Below are 19,340 nucleotides of genomic sequence, written 5' to 3' on the forward strand. Positions count from 1 at the left end.
AGGGCCGCAGATATGCCTGTGAAGGGCCGCATGCGGCCCTCGGGACGCGTATTTGACATGCCTGGTGTACATACATTACATTACTGATCCTGAGTTACATCCTGTATTATACTCCACAGCTGCACTCACTATTCTGCTGGTGCAGTCACTGTGTACATACATTACATTACTGATCCTGAGTTACATCCTGTATTATACTCCAGAGCTGCACTCACTATTCTGCTGGTGCAGTCACTGTGTACATACATTACTGATCCTGAGTTACATCCTGTAGATTTTTTATTATAAAAATGAAAAACATAACAATAATGATAGCAGAAAACATAACAAAAATATTAGCCAGAAAATAATCAGTATACTGAACACTGGTCCAGCTGCTCATTCTCTCCTCTCACATATATTGTACAGTATATACAGAATAATAACTACTTTGACCTTCTGGTCCGGTCACCAAACAAAATAATAATAACAAATTAAATAAACAATGGCAAACAATAACTATATGCATGAACACACATATATATATATATATATATATATATATATATATTTATTAAGTTTTAAATAAAATAACCACAAATTAAACAAATATATACAATACTAAGCTATCCTCCATTCCCAACCCCCCGCACTGACCTGAGAGCTGGTCCTGCGTCTCATGCCTCAGTTCATGTCCAACATCCATAGGCCAGATCAGGCAGTGACAGTTTTTCCCCAAACAACCCAGTGTCCCATAGACCCACAAGATAATCCCACCTCCCCCTTTTCCCACCACCCAACCTAACACCTACACCCAAATCTATATCTCTATATACAATATATACAGCAGAGCACACCACAATAATTACAAATCACGAAGCCCAAGTTCGGCGCCTGCAGCCCTACATCACTGTATAATGATCAAACAAAACAAAAATCTACAGTGTCAGCAGCAGCCCACCACCAGGAAAGGAGATGACCAGACTAGGGCACACTAAAAGAAAAGCCCCTCCAGAGGAGCGCAGCCCTCCGTGCGCCCAGTCTCCCATACTCCAGAGAGCGCACCTTCACCAGGTCACCGAGTATGGTCCTAAACACATCGTCCACTGGGAGGAATTTTCGTTGCGTCGATACTAAGCACCGTGCGTTCCACGTGTGATACCTAACCACTGCGCTAACTAGAAATAAGGTGCAGCGGTCCCGACCACCAAGGTCTCCGAATGCTCCATAGGCCCATTCCACATAGGAGAGACCGGCTAGCCGAGACCAGCCAATTAAGGCACCCACCCTGTTGTACACCTCTGTGTTGAAGGGACAATGAAGTAGGAAGTGGTCCATGCTTTCCAGCAAGGTACCACAATGCTCCCGAGGACAATTCCTGTCCTCAGAGCTCCTACACTTCAGATTGTCCCTCACACACAGTTTCCCATGGAAGCAGTGCCAAACCAAGTCCCAAAACTTCGAGGGGATCCTGATAGAATTCAAAAGATGCAAACCCACCCCAAGATCCCGACTTGGGCAGTCCCTGAGCGCCAGAGGCCTTTGGAAATGGGTCAACAGAACCCTATTGTCAAGGAGTTTCCTTGGCAGAGTCCTGATCTCCCACATTCCCAGACCCCACCAACGAATTACCTTCAGAACCAAGGTAGCGTAAGCTGGAAGATGTCCATGCGGTGTGCGATGATCCTTCACTTGCCCTCCTGTCTCCCATTCCTGGAAGAAAGGCTGAAACCATCCCCTACAGGAGAATACCCACGGAGGAGCCCTCTCTTTCCAGAGGTTTGCAATATTGATCTTAATGAAGGTATCCACAAGGAATACCACAGGGTTGACCATACCTAACCCTCCTAGTCTCCTCGTACGGTAAGTAACCTCCCTCTTGACCAGGTTCAGTCTATTCCCCCATAACAGTTGTAATAACAAACTGTAGACCCAAGTCCAGAGAGATTCCGGCAAGATGCACACACTGCCCAGATAAATCAGTAAATGGAGCAGGTAAGTTTTGATCAGGTTTACCCTTTCCCTTAGGGTCAAAGACCAACCCTTCCATTGGTTCACCTTCTGAGTGGCGATCTCTAGCCTGCTGTCCCAATTTTGTTTGGGGTAATCCCCCTGGCCAAATTCGATGCCAAGGACTTTTGCAGAGACTGAGTCCTGGAAGGGTGTCCGGGAGATCAAAACCAGGATCTCCTCCTCCCAGCCAGAGACTCTCACACTTATCCCGGTTGATCTTGGACCTGGATGCCCCCGAGTAGCGATCTACCTCTGACATCAGCCACCCTGCCTCCTCGTGAGAGGAAACAAACACAGTGACATCATCAGCATATGCCACCACCCTCAGTGTGGCTTCCGGTGCTGCCTGGTCCGTCCCGATCCCGGCCAACGGTCCACGCTCCACCCTCCTAAGAGGAGGGTCAATCGCAAACACGTACAGCAGCGGGCTCAAGGGACAACCCTGGCGAACACCGGACCCAACCTCAAAAGAGCTGCCAATCCAACCATTCACAAGCGGGAAACTCTCTGCCCCACTGTACAAGGTCTTAAGCCAATCAACACACCCCCCGGCAGGCCATATCTCAGAAGGACGGACCAGAGGTACTCGTGATTAACCCGATCAAACACTTTTGCGTGGTCCAGTGACAGCATGTACCCCTTCCAGTGACCAGCCCTACCCTGCTCCACTGCCTCTCGGACACAGAGCACAGCACTAAATGTGCTGCGGCCTGGAACAGAGCAATGCTGGGCCTCCGAAAGGAGTCGTGGTGCAAATTTCACCAGCCGATTAAACAGCACCTTTGCCAGAACCTTCCTGTCTGCATTGAGAAGCGCTATGGCAATTCTCAATGCAAGATGTGTCCTTACCCTTTGACAAGATGATCAGAGCAGGCCTCCTCATTGACTTCGGCAGAGTGCCCGAGGAAAGACACTCATTGAATACCTCAGTCAAGAGGGGAACCAAAACGTCCTTAAAGGTCTTATAGAATTCAGATGTTAAGCCATCTGGACCAGGCGATTTTTTGGGGGCAAGCCCTTCAATCGCCAACTGAACTTTCTCTTCCTTGATCATTTCTGTCAAAACGTCAAGAGAAGGGTCTACCCCTGATTCGGGGATGGCTTCAGTCAGGAAAGCTGACATCTCATCCCAATCAAGATCCCTCTTCCCCAAGAGGTGCAAGTAGAAGGATCTGACCACCTCCAGGATTCCTGATCTGGATCGTCTCAGGGACCCCGTAGTGTCGACCAGTCCTGTAACCACTTTACTATTCACTGACATCTTGCAGTTTCTGTAAGGGTCAGGCGAGCGGTACTTCCCGTAATCCCTCTCAAAAACCAAAGATGCATGTCTATCGTACTGACACCTCATAAGCAAAGATTTCACTCTGGAGATCTCCTCGCGTCTACCTCCAGTTGAGACAAGATGCTCGAGTTTCCTCCTCAGACCCTGATACAGGCGGTACCTGCTCAGACTCCTGAGGCTCGAGAGCTGGTGGAAGTGCAGTGCCCCAGAGTCCTGGTCATTGCAGTACTGTTGCTCTGCCACTAAGGGGAGTGATGGTACGTCTGATTGCACTAAAGGAGTTCACCTGACCAGGTAACACGCACCCACAATACACCTCACACTCCGGCCACCAGGGGGGTGGTTCTATCTATTAGACCACTCCTCACACTTGGGTAAAACTGGGGGTTGGCAGGAAGTTAGGGAGAAAGGAGCTGGGAAGAGCTCGAGAGAGGACCTGTCAGAGGTGGGATCCTGGCAGAGCCCTAGTGAACAAGAAAGAACGTTACAGAGCCGTGCCTGTGCTTACAGCGGCAGTCTCCTAGGAAAGGACAAGAAGCGAGGGGTATTGTGAAGGAGCGAGAAACGGGAATACAGCGCAGAGGTGATAGGACCAGAAGGAGTCGTGCTGTAAGATCGAGGCAACATCCTTCTGAAGCGCAAAGTCACGGTGGCCGGAACGCCGAGAAAGTAAGAGACTTTAAGCATTACTTCAAACCACGGCAGGACAGTCAGTTATAGGCGGGCTGTCTCACCTAAAACACCTAAGCAGACAACGGAGGCAGCTGTGGGAGAGGGGCGATGCTAGGGTCCCGGAAGAACTCCAGGCCTACCCCGTCATACGGGTGCGTCCTAACCATATCATCTGGGGGACGTAGAGAACGAACATCAGAGACAGACAGAATCAGTTGTGAGGACTATCCCGGGGTGCTCAGCAGGGAAGGACTACAACACACAAGCGCTAGAAGGTAGACACTGATTCCCACCTGCTAAGGGAACTCCGGATGTGCCTTTGGACCGGCCGGTCTCAGCCAGCCCTGTTAACAGTGCTCTGGATTGAGTATGTCGAAACCTTCAGTAAAGAGGTAAAGAGACTGCAACCTTGTGTCCTCGTTATTCATCGCACCCTGCACCACACATCATCACTCTCAACTTTCACTGGACGCCCCTCAGCAGGGTCACGGACCGGGTCTAGCCACCGTGACAATCCCAGAACCGAGACAGAGAGGCCCGGTACCGGGTACCCACCGGCCCTGCGACAGTGGGGGCGCTCCAGAAGAATCTTGCCACCCTTTCCTTGAACATCTCCCACCACTCTGACTTACTACTACAAAGATCCAGTAAGGGTACCTGGCTCTGAAGAAAATCCTCAAAGGACTGTCTTATCTCCGCTTCTTCCAAGAGAGACGAATTGAGCCTCCAAAAGCCTCTTCCCACCCGGAGGGTCTCTGTGACATTCAGAGAAAACTAAATTAAACAGTGGTCAGAGAACTCCACCTCAACAACAGACACTGCTGAAGAGACAGCTTCCTCCTTTAAATAAAACCTATCTATTCTGGACCTACAGTTACCTCTATGATAGGTGAACCCTTCGTGGCCTGGGGTGTGCCGAATGTGGACATCCACCAGGCGAGCCTCACTAGCTATACTATTAAGGGCGACGCTATCATAAGTCAGCTTATCTCTGAAACCTCCTCTATCTCGGTGCCTCGTGACAGCATTGAAGTCCCCTCCAAAGACAACCTGCCGACTTGTAAAAAGGTAGGGCTTGATCCTCATAAAGAGACACTTCCGGTCCCACTTAGATTGGGGACCATAGATGTTAATGAGCCGGAGCTCTTGTCCCTTCATGAAGACATATAAGATCAGGCACCTCCCCATTTCTAACTCAATAACCCGTCGGCATTCCACCGATGTGGTAAAAAGGACCGCCACTCCGCTATACGGCTCGGCCGCAAAAGACCAATAGGAGGGCCCGGGTCTCCACTCCCTCTTAGCTTTAAACACGTCTGCCATATTGGGCAGCCTGGTCTCTTGCAAAAAGAAAATGTCAGCTTCAACCCGGCTGAGAAAATCAAAGGCCGCAAATCTAGCTGTATTTGACTTTATGCTGGCGACATTAATGAATGCCAGCGTCAACGGAGTGGGTACCGCCATCATTGGTGATTGAGTTAGATGGCTTTCTTCTTCCCACTCCCCTTATCCTCTGCCTCAGAGGAAGAATCCTTCCCCCTCTTTAATGACATGGAGGTATCCATATCCACATGTTTTTTCTTTTTATCATCCTCGTCTCTGGACTCTGGGCCAGTCCCTCCCTCCAAGGACCTTACATTCCCAGAAGAAGGAGACTCGGCGCCCCCTGTGAACCCCGCCGAAGCCAGAACCTCACCCTCAGCTTCCTCCTCAGAGGAAGAGATGTTTTCAAGGGCTTGGAACCGGTTAGAAAGACCAACCAGAGCGGAGTCGGTTTTTCTTTCCTTAGGTACCTTGGTCAGAGCGGGAGATGTTTTATATCCCTTCTTTCTCTTCTTTTTGGTGCCGAGCTTACGCTTGTCCTCTAGCCATTGCCTATTATCCTCATCCATACTTTCATAATGGGAGGACTCTGAGGCAGTGGCACTTTCCTCCCTGTGGATCCTCCTGACCTCCTCATCCAAACCATCATACCTCGGGGCCTTAGCTGTAAGACTGGCGTCCAGAACAGGGGCCGGCCCAGTAGCCGGAGGCTCGCCCAGCTCCCTATCCTGTCTGCGCTTGTCTAGACGCCTTAGCTGGGCAGGCGTCTTTTTATTGCTCTTCCTCCTTGGCCCCTCAGCTCCCTCACCCCTGCTAGTCCCTTCCCCAGCAGAATCAGCCTCATGGCTTTCTCCCACCGGGGTCACGACCGCATTAGCGAAGGAGCGAGGACAACGGCTGAATGGGTGACCTAACTCACCACACAGGTGGCACCTAATCTCTACACAAGATGCAGCAAGATGGCCGATATCCCCACACAATGCACATTTCTGCACAGTGCAGTTTGCGCTGAAGTGTGTGGGGTCGCCGCACCTGTGACAGAGCTTCGGTTGCCCCTGGTAGAAGACCAGGATACGATCCCTACCCAGGAAGGCAGATGATGGTATGTGGGCAACAGTACCACCTGAACGCTTAAGTTTTACCATAAACGTCCAGGCCCCTGACCAGATACCAAACTCGTCACGGTTTTTCTTTGGCATTTCTACCACCTCTCCATACCGGCCAAGCCATGTCATGACTCATCACTGCCCCTCCACTGAAGACGGACCACATTCCTACGCACACTACCCTGCCCAGCTGTTGGGAGGGACCACACTGTATCCCCCCTCTTTGCTTTCGGAAGGCCCCGAAGCCATGCCTCTCTAACCAGAAGGATAGATCAACCTCTCCACCCTCTACCATTAGTGGTCTCTCCCCCCTCTTTAGCGGCTCCAGGAGACGCTGTAGCAACATGCCGTCCCCAGAGCCCGGAGACGAGGAGGATGGCCCTATTTCCCCTAGAGGTGACAGCGGCAAAGCTCCTGACAGGTGCTGCCACCACCGGGGGAGCAACCGGACCAGTGACCACATCCACACCAACAGCATCACCATTTCCCACCTCCATAACCCCCTCACCCTCTACCAAACCAACAAGCACACTAAACAAAGAGTTTTCCTCATCCATACCCACCCCCACATTCTCTCCTTCTGGACCAGTAACAACAGGGGGTGACATTTTGACCTCCGCATCATCAGGCACAAGGGGTTGAGTCTCACCCACAGAACTGGAGGCGACCTCACCCCTGGTCTTACGTGTGCCCTCCGCATCATCAGTTGATATTTTCCGCTGCTTTACTGTTGATACCAGGCGCCGCTGATCTTTCACTGCTGTTGGGCGCCACTGATCCTTTATATCAGCATCTTGTTGACCAGCGGCGCCAACACAGAACAGGACTTTGGTGGGAGGACCGGAACTCCCAGCCCCAGCAACCCCCTCACACTGCCACCGCTTCTCAACTAAGTGATGACCGGCAACAGCATTCAGGGGCACCGAGGCTACCGGAGCTGACCCTGACAACGGGCCGCTCCCCCCTCCCACTGAGGAGCGCACCACAGTATCGTGGCCTGACTGTTCGCCCGCCGCCGGGCCGCCCTCACTGTCCAGCCTCTCAGCTGATGCACCTGCTGCTACGTCCCCGCTACTACAAGCAGAGACGGAGCTCTGTGCCTCATTGCGTTGCTTTGTAATCTCCCCACGCCTTTTGTCATGTCGGACGCTGTTCAGACCAGGTCGTTCGACAGACAGCGGTAATTTCGCTTTTGACCACTATGCGCTCATTGGCGTCGGCTAGATTATATCTAGCTGGTCCAAGGTTAAATTACCTGGTGCTCGGATTGGAAGCTGGGCCATGCCCACTGCCTTTAAATAGTTCTCCTGAACATTGGGCGTCGCCGATTATAGCTTCTGTCTTGTGCATGTTATCTCGGTCTGGAGTGGTGAGCTAGTAGTTGGAGTATCGTTGCTGGTGGTGTATTTCCCTTTGTCTTATTTGCTCCTTCCTATATTTGTATTTGTTTTGCCCTTTGCATTTATAGTGTATTCCTGAGTGACTGCGGCGTGGTGCTTATTTTTCCGTTATCCTTGTCTGTGCTAACTGTGGGTATTGGAGTGTGGACTCTTCACTGGGTGGTGGGTTGTGGTTTCAGCCTAGGGTTGAAACAGGAGATAGGGCGAGGGTGGAGGCCCAGACATGCACACCATCAGTGTAAACTCTGGGAGAGGGTCAGTCAGGGTTTCCCTAGTCTGAGGGAAATCGTAGGGGCCCGGGTTATTAGCTCTTTCCTGCCTAGGTCTCCCGTGACACCTTTGCAGCGGATCCACAGCAGAAGCCGGGCTGGGCAACAGGGCTTATACAGCGAGCTGACCCTGCAGTCGACTCAGGGGGTACAGGGAGGGGGGCATATACATAGCTTACCGCTTCCTGCAGCTTTGGCTTGGTTGTTTTCTTTGCCTTTTTCTTCTGGCCCCCATGTGCCTCCTCTGGTAAATCATCACCAAGATGGAAGTTCTGAAGACACACTGGGGACTCCAGGAGCTTGATCTCTGCCATTAGCGCCCCTCCCTGGCCGATGTCACTGTCCTCCCCAGAGCCAGCAGAACTGCGACGAGACGTCATTATCGCCTGTCCAGCAGGGACCTCGCTGCACGTGGCCTGTGAGTGACTAAGCAGGCTGCCAGGTGGGGCTTTCTGCTGGTCATCATCCTCCTCATCATCATCCACCTGGCTCTCAGGCTGCAGCCCCATCTGCCTTTGCTCTCTGTTATCAGCCATTTCTCTGAATCGATCTTCATTAATAAGCTTTTCCTTAAACGGTCCACTTTTTTCTCTGATGAAAGCTTTTCTGACTTCAAGCTCATTGATGTCAACTTTCAGTCTCCTTACCACCGCCTGGAGCTGATACTTCCTCGGTTTGGAGGAACCTGCAGCTTTGTTGCTTGTGCAGCGCAGATCCTCCCGGAGCCTCCTCAGTGTCTTACTCGCCTCTTGATGCTCACGGAGGTGGCTCATGACCCAGGAGGCATAGGTGGACACAGACTCCCGGGGTCTCTGCAGCACCCAACCCTCCTCAGTGAGGTCAGCCTCACCTCCGTGAGCACTCAGCTTTCCTCTGGAAGGACCGCCATCTTGCACACTAGCAGGCTTCTCCTCCATGGAAGCCTTGCGGCTTCTCTGGGTCTCTGCAGACCTGGGGGGAGTAGGATCCACATTGGGGGGAGTAGGAGCCACATTGCTGTGACTCCTGGTGGAGCGTCTCACCCCTGAATCCTCTGATGTGCAGGCTGGTTGCTGGTTCCTTCTGCCCCCCGCCAGCCTGGTCCGGGAAGCAGAAGCCTGGGACATGGCTCCCTCATTCATCCCAGGAAACCCATTCCCTCCCTGGGTAAGAGAGAGAGCTGGTCCCCGGGTGGAAAGGTGGTGGTTCCCAGGAGCTCAGGAGCACACAGCAGGTTCAGCAGCGACCGCACCCACCATTAGCACAATGAGCAGCAGCTGTGCAGAGCTGCACCCACTATCCTGCTGGAGCAGTCACTGTGCACATACATTACATTACTGATCCTGAGTTACATCCTGTATTATACTTCAGAGCTGCACTCACTATTCTGCTGGTGCAGTCACTGTACATACATTACATGACTGATCCTGAGTTACATCCTGTATTATACCCCAGAGCTGCACTCACTATTCTGCTGGTGCAGTCACTGTGTACATACATTACTGATCCTGAGTTACAGCCTGTATTATACCCCAGAGATGCACTCACTATTCTGCTGGTGCAGTCACTGTGTACATACATTACATTACTGATCCTGAGTTACATCCTGTATTATACCCCAGAGCTGCACTCACTATTCTGCTGGTGCAGTCACTGTGTACATACATTATATTACTGATCCTGAGTTACATCCTGTATAATACTCCAGAGCTGCACTCGCTATTCTGCTGGTGCAGTCACTGTGTACATACATTACATTACCGATCCTGAGTTACATCCTGTATTTGTAAAGATTATAAGGGATAACTCAGGAGACTCTTTGCATGGAACAAGACAACTACAGGACACAGTTTTATAAGTGGTAAAGTCTATATTATCACACGGTGATTCAAACAGGTGCAGAGAGAAACTCAAGTCCACAACACGGTGTAAATATTAAACGCAGCTTAACAGTCTATAGGAAACTTCAGAGGAAAATGCAATCACGCAGAAAGTCTATGAAGCACAGTTATTCTTGAGGATACTTGACACGAATAAGTCCTTGGTAGTCCAAACACAGATAGATATGCTTATAAGGCAGTTCAAATAATATCTTAGCACAACCAGGGAGGCCTGGGTAAAAGTCTCAGGTTTAAGTACAGCAGCAACAGCTTACATGTCCAGCAAATGCAGATGGAAACAAACACAAGCAGCCAGATGGAGGATTACTGGAAACCGATGTATGCAGCAGGAACTCAGAGCTGAGTAGCAGGATCTCCACACAGGTTCACAGGAGCAGGTGCAGGTGCAAAGCCAGGGAGTCGTCAGGAGCTGGATGCAAGGCAGAATACTCTAGCACAGACTAAAGGCTGGGGTGGAGTTATACAGCAGGAAGACAGTGCACATGAGACCAAGGACGCCATCTTGGAAAAGGGCAGTAATGCACAAAAGGTAATCAAAATGTTCAGAGTCCTGACAGTGTTATACTCCAGAGCTGCACTCACTATTCTGCTGGTGCAGTCACTGTGTACATACATTACATTACTGATCCTGAGTTACCTCCTGCATTATACTCCAGAGCTGCACTCACTATTCTGCTGGTGCAGTCACTGTGTACATACTTTATATTACTGATCCTGAGTTACCTCCTGTATTATGCTCCAGAGTTGCACTCACTATTCTGCTGGTGCAGTCACTGTTTTCATATTTCAGGGTTGGGGTCATCTAACAGACGAGACTAAATGAATGAATGAGAATGTGAAGATTTGGGGGTGTAGTCGACGTTATGAGGGGTGCGATACATGGAGGTCATGGGCTTCAGAGCGAGGAGATATCCACTCACTGATCGGATCAAACCCATCACAACTAAATCTGTTTTCTCAGCTGAGGAAATAATTTGGTCATTAGCCAACCGCGGAGCAGACGAGTTCTTGGCCGATCCATGTAATGGAAAGAACGACTTCATGGAAGGAGAGCTCGTGCCCGCCAGGCTGTGGGAGCGCAGCTGCAGTTCCTGGAGGAGCAGAACGTGGTGCCAACGCGAAGAATCTGAGAGAAATTTGACCATTTTCGTGTACAATTGAAGTGTGTAACATGTCGGGGCCCAGAGAGGCCGGCACCTTCTCAGAACAGATGTGAAAAGCCTGACACACTGACACGCTTCTGCTGAGCAACCATGGGCAGGTTAACTCTCTCAGCATTAACCCTGTCCCTTCCTGCAGAGTTCTGTTAGGGTATGTGCACACGTTCAGGATTTCTTGCAGAAATTTCCTGAAGAAAACCGGAAATATTCTGCAAGAAATCCGCATTTTTTTTTTTGCGTGTTTTTTCCGTTTTTTTCGCGTTTTTTTAGCATTCTGCAAGCGTAATTAGCTTGCAGAATGCTAAAGTTTTCCAAGCGATCTGTAGCATCGCTTGGAAAACTGACTGACAGGTTGGTCACACTTGTCAAACATAGCGTTTGACAAGTGTGACCAACTTTTTACTATAGATGCAGCTTATGCAGCATCTATAGTAAAAGATAGAATGTTTAAAAATAATAAAAAAATGCTTATACTCACCCAGACATCTCCTCACCGGCGTCCGGCTCCTCTTCCTATAGCTGGTCTGTGCGCACAGGACCTAGCGTGACGTCACGGTCACGTGAGCGGTCACATGACCGCTCACGACCAATCACAGGACAGTGACGTCATCGGCAGGTCTTTCGCCGCACACCAGCTACAGGAACCGAACGGCAGCGTGCAGTGGAGGCGGGAAGACTGCGCGGGACATCGAGGGTGAGTATAGGACTATTTTTTATTTTAATTCTGATTTTTTGACCACTTATATGGTGCCCAGTGCGTGGAGGAGAGTCTCCTCTCCTCCACCCTGGGTACCAACCGCACATAATCTGCTTACTTCCCGCATCGTGTGCACAGCCCCGTGCGGGAAGTAAGCAGATCAATGGACCCCTAGGTGTGCGGAATCCCCTGCAATTCCGCATTTTAATGAACATGTTGCTTTTTTTTCCGCGATGCGATTTTTTTGCGGAAAAAAAGGCTACATTTGCACAAAAAATGCGGAATACACTTAAAATAATAGGAGGCATATGTAAGCGTTTTTTTCGCGTTTTTATCACGTTTTTATAGCGAAAAAACGCGAAAAAAACGCTAAAAATCCTGAACGTGTGCACATGGCCTTACTGTTTCATATAGATCACAATTCTGCACTAATAATCTCCTTACATAGAGCTGATAGTAGAAGGTGTTCACTTTCTCCAGAGCTGCACTCGCCATTCTGCAAGCTTCAGAACTGAAAGCATTCTTGCTTGTTAGTAGTCTGCACAGAGATTGCACTGGGTGCAGCCACTTATCGGGGTAGAAACAGGAGTAGTCGTCATTGGGTAGTAGTAGTGGCTGACTAATGAGCACCTCTAGACAGTGATGGAAGCAGTATCCAGCCACATAATGTACTGCGGCCCCATCCCCCTGCATTGCAGTTTTATCATTTCTTGCACCTATCATTTGTAAACCACAAGAATTGTTAGCTTCTTCACAAAAAATGTAAAGTGGTGTACTTTAGAGATGTGACTTAACAGTGAGTGCAATTTCAAAGTTAGATGCAGAATTATTTTTTTGCGGACCATTTGCACGATACACGATGAAAAAAAAAAAATTGAGATCACACATGCGAGAAATACGTCAGAGTCTCGCATGTTAATACCCGGCATTGCTGCCGTCTCTCTGGAGCGGAGCGTGCGGCTCCATGTACTGCTATGCGGCCGCACTCTCCGCTCCTGAGTGACAGCGGCAATGCCGGGTATTACCATGCGAGACTCGGACCTATTTCTCGCATGTGTGATCCTGGCCTTATATTTTTAACTATAATCGGGGCAGTCTGGTTTCAATTAAGGTGTCCAGCATTTGGGAAATACCCTAATGGAAACTTAACAGACCCCCATTATAGATGAAGGATGCGTCTGATGGTTTTTGCATCAGTCATGCAACAAATACAGCTTGCACAAAACAGATGCTGGTTCTGGTGACATTCATGTAGTGGTGGTTTTTCCGGTGCTGTATTCATGTAGTGATGATGATTATGGTGATGAATATATCACCAGAATCATCATCACTACATGAATACGAAGCCAAAATCATCATCAGTACATAATTAAAGCACCAGAGCCATCAATAGTACATGAATCATTAATATGGCACTAGAAACCTCATCAGGGAGATTCACCGCAGTTCAAATTCACCACAGTGAAAGCGGACAGGTGAGGGATATTCTGTTTTTTTACTTTTGGTTTATTACAGGAGACAAGGGCTTCGGGGGAATAGGTGTTAGGTGAGTATAACTGTTTGTTATTTTTAAACAAAAATGCAAAAAAGTGTTTTGTTTTATTTCTAATAAAGGACTTTATTCTGGCTGTGTCTTTATTTACCATATATCTATAGGATTAGTAATGGATAGGTATCTGATAGACACTTCTCCATTAGTAATCTGTGGGCTTGAGGTCACCTGACAATACAAAGGTGACATCAACCCCACAAATATGAACCCCACTGGCCACCGCTACAGGGCAAGTGGAAAGAGTCGGGCAAAGCACCAGATCTAATAGATGTACTTTTTCTGGGCTGCTGTGGACTGCTATTTTTAGGCTGGCGGAGGCAATATATATGGCCCCTTACCAGCCTGATAATTGCAGCCCGCAGCTGTCTGCTTTAGCAAAGCTGGTTGTCAAAAATAAGGGGGCATCCCACGCCGTATTTTTTCCATTTTTTTTTTTATTATTTACTTAAATAATAATAATAATAAAAAAAAAAAACAGTATGGCAACCACTCCATTCTTGATAACCAGCCTTGCTAACACTAACAGCTGTGTTGCAACCCCAGCTGTCAGTTTTGCCTGGCTGGTTATGAAAAATACAAGAGAACCCAAGCCAGCTTTTTCTTTTAATTATTTATTTAGAGCGCAGGCGCCGGCTGATGAATACTTTTATCAGCGGCAATAGACTATGGCTGATAGGAGCAGTAGTCCCATCAGCCAACACCAGTGATAGGAGGTAAACTTTATACCTCCGATCACAGCTGCTGGCTCACACCATCATTTGACAGCATGGGAACCGCGGCTTTCTGACTGGTGGTAATGATTTTACCGCTGATCAGAAGCAGTGTTTGCTGCACTGTCGTGCACGTGACAAACACATGGTGTTCAGGGGGCCGAACCTGAACAGTAACACGGACTTCCTGGTGAAGTTCTGTGCCCTTACCCGAACAGTAGGTGTTCGGTACGGACACTGAACTTTACTTTTCTGGTTTGCCCATCTCTACTCGTGCCCAGAATGAGACTCAGCTTCCTATGGGTCGGTTACTTCCTCTCCCTGCACCATCAGCAACCTGGCAGCACATCACGATTGATTTCATTACCGATCTTCCCGTATCAGCCGGATGTACAGTCATCTGGGTAGTTGTGGATTGCTTCTCTAAGATGGAACATTTTACTCCGCTGTCCACTCTCCTGTCTGCTCCTGTGCTTGCCGAGAAGTTAATCCAACATATTTTTTCACCTCATGGGTTACCCTCTTCATATAGTTTCTGATCTAGGGGTCCAGTTTACATCTCGCTTCTGTAGGGCTACCTGCAAACGACTAACTGTTACCTCACATTTGTCTTCAGCCTACCGTCCACAATCCAATGGCCAGGTAGAGGAGTCAATCAGATTCTGAACAACTTCCTGCGGCACTTCGTCAGTGTTCATCGCAGTGATTGGGTCGAACTATTGCCTTGGGACGAATTCTCATAACTACCATGTGAATGAATCCTCAACTAATTCTCCGTTTTATGTTGTGTATGGTCAACACCCCAATATTCAGTTCCCTGTGTCTACTACCACCGACATTTATCCTGCTGAAACTCTAGTCAGAGGCTTCTCTAAAATCTGGGAGGTCACCAAGACCATATTAATGAAATCTTATTCCTGCCTCTGTTCCGTCCTCGAGAGGTTTGGTTTTTTTCATAGTATGTCCGTCTCCTCAGTTCACAGCACAGTGGTTCCACCACTTCTGTTGCAAAGTACTCTTGGTTCTGGTCATGTATTGATGGTTTTTCTGATTATGTATTTATTATTTACTGATGAGGTTTCTGGCGCCAGATGTACTATTGATGGTTCTGGTACTCTAATTATGTTCTTATGAGTATTTTGGCTTCATATTCATGAACTGATGATGGTTCTGTTGAAGAATATATCACCAGAACTATCAATATTACATGACTACAGCACTAGAACAACCATCAGTACATGAACATGTCACCAAAACTGGAATACATCACCAGAACCACCATCAGTTTTGTGCAAGCTGTATTTGTCGCATGACGGATGCAAAAACCATCAGACGTTTCCCTTTATTTATAATGAAGTCAATTTATTTTCAATTAGGATATTTGTGAAATGCTGGATACCCAAATTGAAACCAAACTGCCCCAATTATAGTTATGCTTTATTAGTTTCCATAACTATCCTTGGGTTCTACATTTAAAATATAAGGCATCAGGGATGAATTTTGCGATTTTTCCCTGGTATTGTGTAAATGGTCCACAAAAAAATTGATTGATTCTGTGTGTAACTTTAAAATTGCTCCCTGTTAAGTCACATCCCTGAAGTACATCACTTATTTTTACATTTTTTTGTGAGAAAAGTAAAAATTCTAGCGGAAGTGGTCAGAGTTTGTTTGCGTTCGGGGTCGTGTTACCTTAGTCTCTGAGCCATTCCTTTGCTTAGGGCCGAGGGGGCGCCTTTGGCTTCATATGCCTAGGGCATCAAAATACTTTGCCCCGGTCAGAGGTCACCGATCTGTGAACTGCATTTAAAAATTGCAGAATGATTTCAGAAAAATGGATATTCCCCATCTACAGCACATAACCCCAAAACACAGTCAGTATTGGAGGCTCTTGATCTAATGCTCCTCAGACCGAAATGCACTAAATCCAGGCACGAATCACTGCATGGGCTCCGGAATAATTATTGCTATAATTTATTCGCTGTATGGTGAAGACCTACTGCGTGTTTGTATTTATGCATAATGCACTTTTTGAGCGGTCTGTAGAATACATATACGATTTTATTACTTGCCTGTGGGTACCGTGTTGTCACTTTTGCGGTGAATTCATTGTCATCTCCTGTCATCCTTAAAAATATGTTTCATATAATGCGTTTTTATCTGCGTTTGAATAAAGTACATATTTAGGGTAAGTTCACACAGGACTTTTTTGCTGCGTATTTTTATGCTAATTTTCAGCTGCCTTAGGTGCGTTTTTGGTGCATTTTTTGTTGCGTATTTGGTCGTTTTTTTGTGCGTATTTTTCGTGCATTTTTTTTTCTCTTTGTCCATGCTAATGTCCTTGGATTTTCAGCAGCAAAAACGCAGCAAATAATGGTACCTGCGTTTTTGCTGCGTTTTTTTTCCAACACCCATTCAAGTCAATCGGTGAAAAAACGCAGCAAAAACGCTGAAAGAAGTGACATGCTCTATGTAAAAAAAAACGCAGCAAAGCACAAAATACTGATCAAACAAAAAATCAATGTTGGTGCATGAGATTTCTGAAATCTCACAGGCTTTGCTGGTACTGTAAAAAGCAGCTGAAAATTAGCAGAAAAAAAGCAGCAAAAATACGCAGCAAAAAAGTCCTGTGTGAACCTACCCTTATTATTATTATTTATTTATATAGCACCATTGATTCCATGGTGCTGTACATGAGAAGGGGTTACATCAAAATACAAATATCACTTACAGTAAACAAAACTAACAATTACAGACTGATACAGAGGGAAGAGGACCCTGCCCTTGCGGGCTTACATTCTACGGGATTATGGGGAAGGAGACAGTAGGTCGAGGGTTGCAGGAGCTCCGATGGTTTTGAGGTGGCCGTGTGGTCTTATTTGGTTCTTGTAGTGCTATTCTCTTCTAGGATTTTATTATTATCCTTATGGCTTATGACAAGTCCCTGACCCGCCCCCTATTTTACATACTGAATATAATATGGTTTTCGGAAAAAAAAAAAAAAAATCACATTCATCAGGCAGGTGAAAAACATTTGGTGCAAAAAGAAACCAAAAATCTGGCAAAGACCCCGAACTGAGGAGCAGCGGGAATACTACATTAGACAAAAAAGGGACAGCATTTGTCACCACTCTTCCCTGACATGTGCAGCCTTTGGTAAGAAGAGTGGCAGCTCCGCGATGGTGGGTGGTGGGCACGGTCAGGGCAGCACGGTCAGGGCATTACTACTCTTCTGAGCTCTGTTGCTGCCAATTTAACTTTTTTTTAAAATAAAATGGAAAAAAAATGAAGATCAACTTCTAATAATACGTCTTCTATGTTCTGTAGTGAATAGAATATGGCGATACGGGATTTCCAGACCATCGTATTCTTGTTTTCTGAACATTTTACACAGCGGGAACACTTTTTGGGAACAGGGATGTATGCATAATTTCTGGGAGCAGGGATGATGAGAGACATAGACCTATGATGACACGCAATACATCTTATGGATCTCGGGCCTCAGCAATCTGATACACTGGAGTTTAGTTTTAGAAAATGGAAGGAGCAGCGCCCCTCCTGACCATGGTTGCATCCGGTACTGCAGCTCAGACCTACCACGTCAATGCCCCATGGGTTTTCATTTCTTGTTGCACTTTCAGCCCTATGAGAGGGGAGAGATGGCTGCGCTTCCCAGCACTGCGCTATGGAGTATGGCAGAGCTGCATGATATCTCAACGTTTGTCTGACATCTACATTCTTTATCCAGGACACCATTCTTGCACAAGCCTCTCAGCAGTGGACCACAAGACCTGAAATCAGGCCAAGACCAATGTACAGGGGTAACTAGGCCACGGGTCTATCACAGGGGTCGGAGCGGGCAGCGCGGGTCACAATGACACTGTGTCATCCTGTAAAGCGAGGAGGACACAAAGCGTGAATCCAGGACGCCGAGGATCCCCGCCACTGACACAATTACACCTCTGAGAGGAGAGAACACGTAGAAATGAACCAGAACTCATGAAGTTTGGAATTGGTGAATGACTTAAATCTTGACAAATGAAAAAAACAGAAATAGACGAGAGAGCAATTCTGGACGAAAAACTCAATAAAAACGGCAAGCATCTATCCCGACAGAAAGGCGTAAACTGTTATAGTCTCCAAATGAGAGAAAACCAAAGGCGTCAGAGTGAAGGTAAAACTTTACAGTAGAAGTTGTCAGTTCATGGACTGCGCCACCCTCGCTGTCCTCTGCTTCACACTGTGACCATTATTCCCACCTGGCCAGGAGGTCTGCGGCGTCCACACCGGGGACTCAGATTCTGCTCGTATCCTCCGCCGTGTCCCCATGAGACGCCCGGTCTGCTCCCATCACATGGATGTCTTTGGTCATGAATAAGCACAAGATGTGGACTCGGGACCCCAGGAGCCGTCTTATAATGTGGGATCAGCCAAGTGGCACAGAAGCTCCTGGGGCTGGCCGGGGATCACGACCCCCCACTGGTTATGACCGCCCCGGGGAGCCATGACAGTTGTGGCTGGATGTGTAATGTAACTCCAGTAATAACAGACCAGGCAGATACGCAGGAAAACGACACTCCGCAGATAAACAGCAGCAAATGGACCACGACATGCAGCCAGCGCCATGTGCATCCTATGGGGGCGCTTGCCATTATTTTGGGGGTGAATTAAGTAAATACGAATTATAATACACAGCAGAAATAAAGAGAGTTGTTGTCTCATACCCGCCCGGAAAACCTTATCTGTGCATCACACAGCCACAAGCGAGTGTGAACACACCCAAAAGTCAGAGCACACAGCACCTGCACGAAGACCCTATTACTCCTATGTCGGGTGGGGGCACAAATAGGACATGTTCCTTTCTTACCTTCACAGACAATTATGAACGCCAGTAGTTCCAGAATAGGTATACAAAGACTTACCGCCCTCACGTCTCGTCTGCAGCACTCCTGACTTGGACCCTTCAGCAGAACATTCAGAACTTTCCTCATTCCTTGATCTGATGACTGGACCAGACTGACCTGTGGACAGAAGAGATAGACCAGGGTTCACATACTTTCATGATCAGGACTTTCCTGCATGGTGGCTCATGGCGTTCTGTGGTTTTCCATCAAGTTCTCAGCTTTCCTTCCCCACTCCTATTCATACAGATCCAATATCGGCACCGGCTTCCTTTGTGACTTGGCTATCACTCACCGTCCACCTTAGGAGTCAGGACACCATGACCATTCTCCATCTCACATGCACATCACAGGGCAAGTCCACGCTTTGTGGCAGTAAACTGCTCTACAAGCCAC

General features: G+C 47.9%; 1 long non-coding RNA gene across 2 annotated transcripts in view; it reads right to left on the reverse strand.

Moving 5' to 3' along the window:
• The window catches only part of LOC143764159 (uncharacterized), a 97,730-nt gene extending 78,663 nt beyond the window's left edge, over positions 1–19,067 (reverse strand). For both annotated transcript variants that reach the window (XR_013213074.1, XR_013213073.1), the window contains exon 1: positions 18,966–19,067. This is a non-coding gene — a long non-coding RNA (uncharacterized LOC143764159). The remainder of the gene's footprint in view (positions 1–18,965) is intronic.
• Between the last annotated feature and the right edge of the window lie 273 nt (positions 19,068–19,340).

This window comes from Ranitomeya variabilis, chromosome 4, assembly GCF_051348905.1.
Source record: "Ranitomeya variabilis isolate aRanVar5 chromosome 4, aRanVar5.hap1, whole genome shotgun sequence".
Taxonomy (NCBI): Eukaryota; Metazoa; Chordata; class Amphibia; order Anura; family Dendrobatidae; genus Ranitomeya; species Ranitomeya variabilis.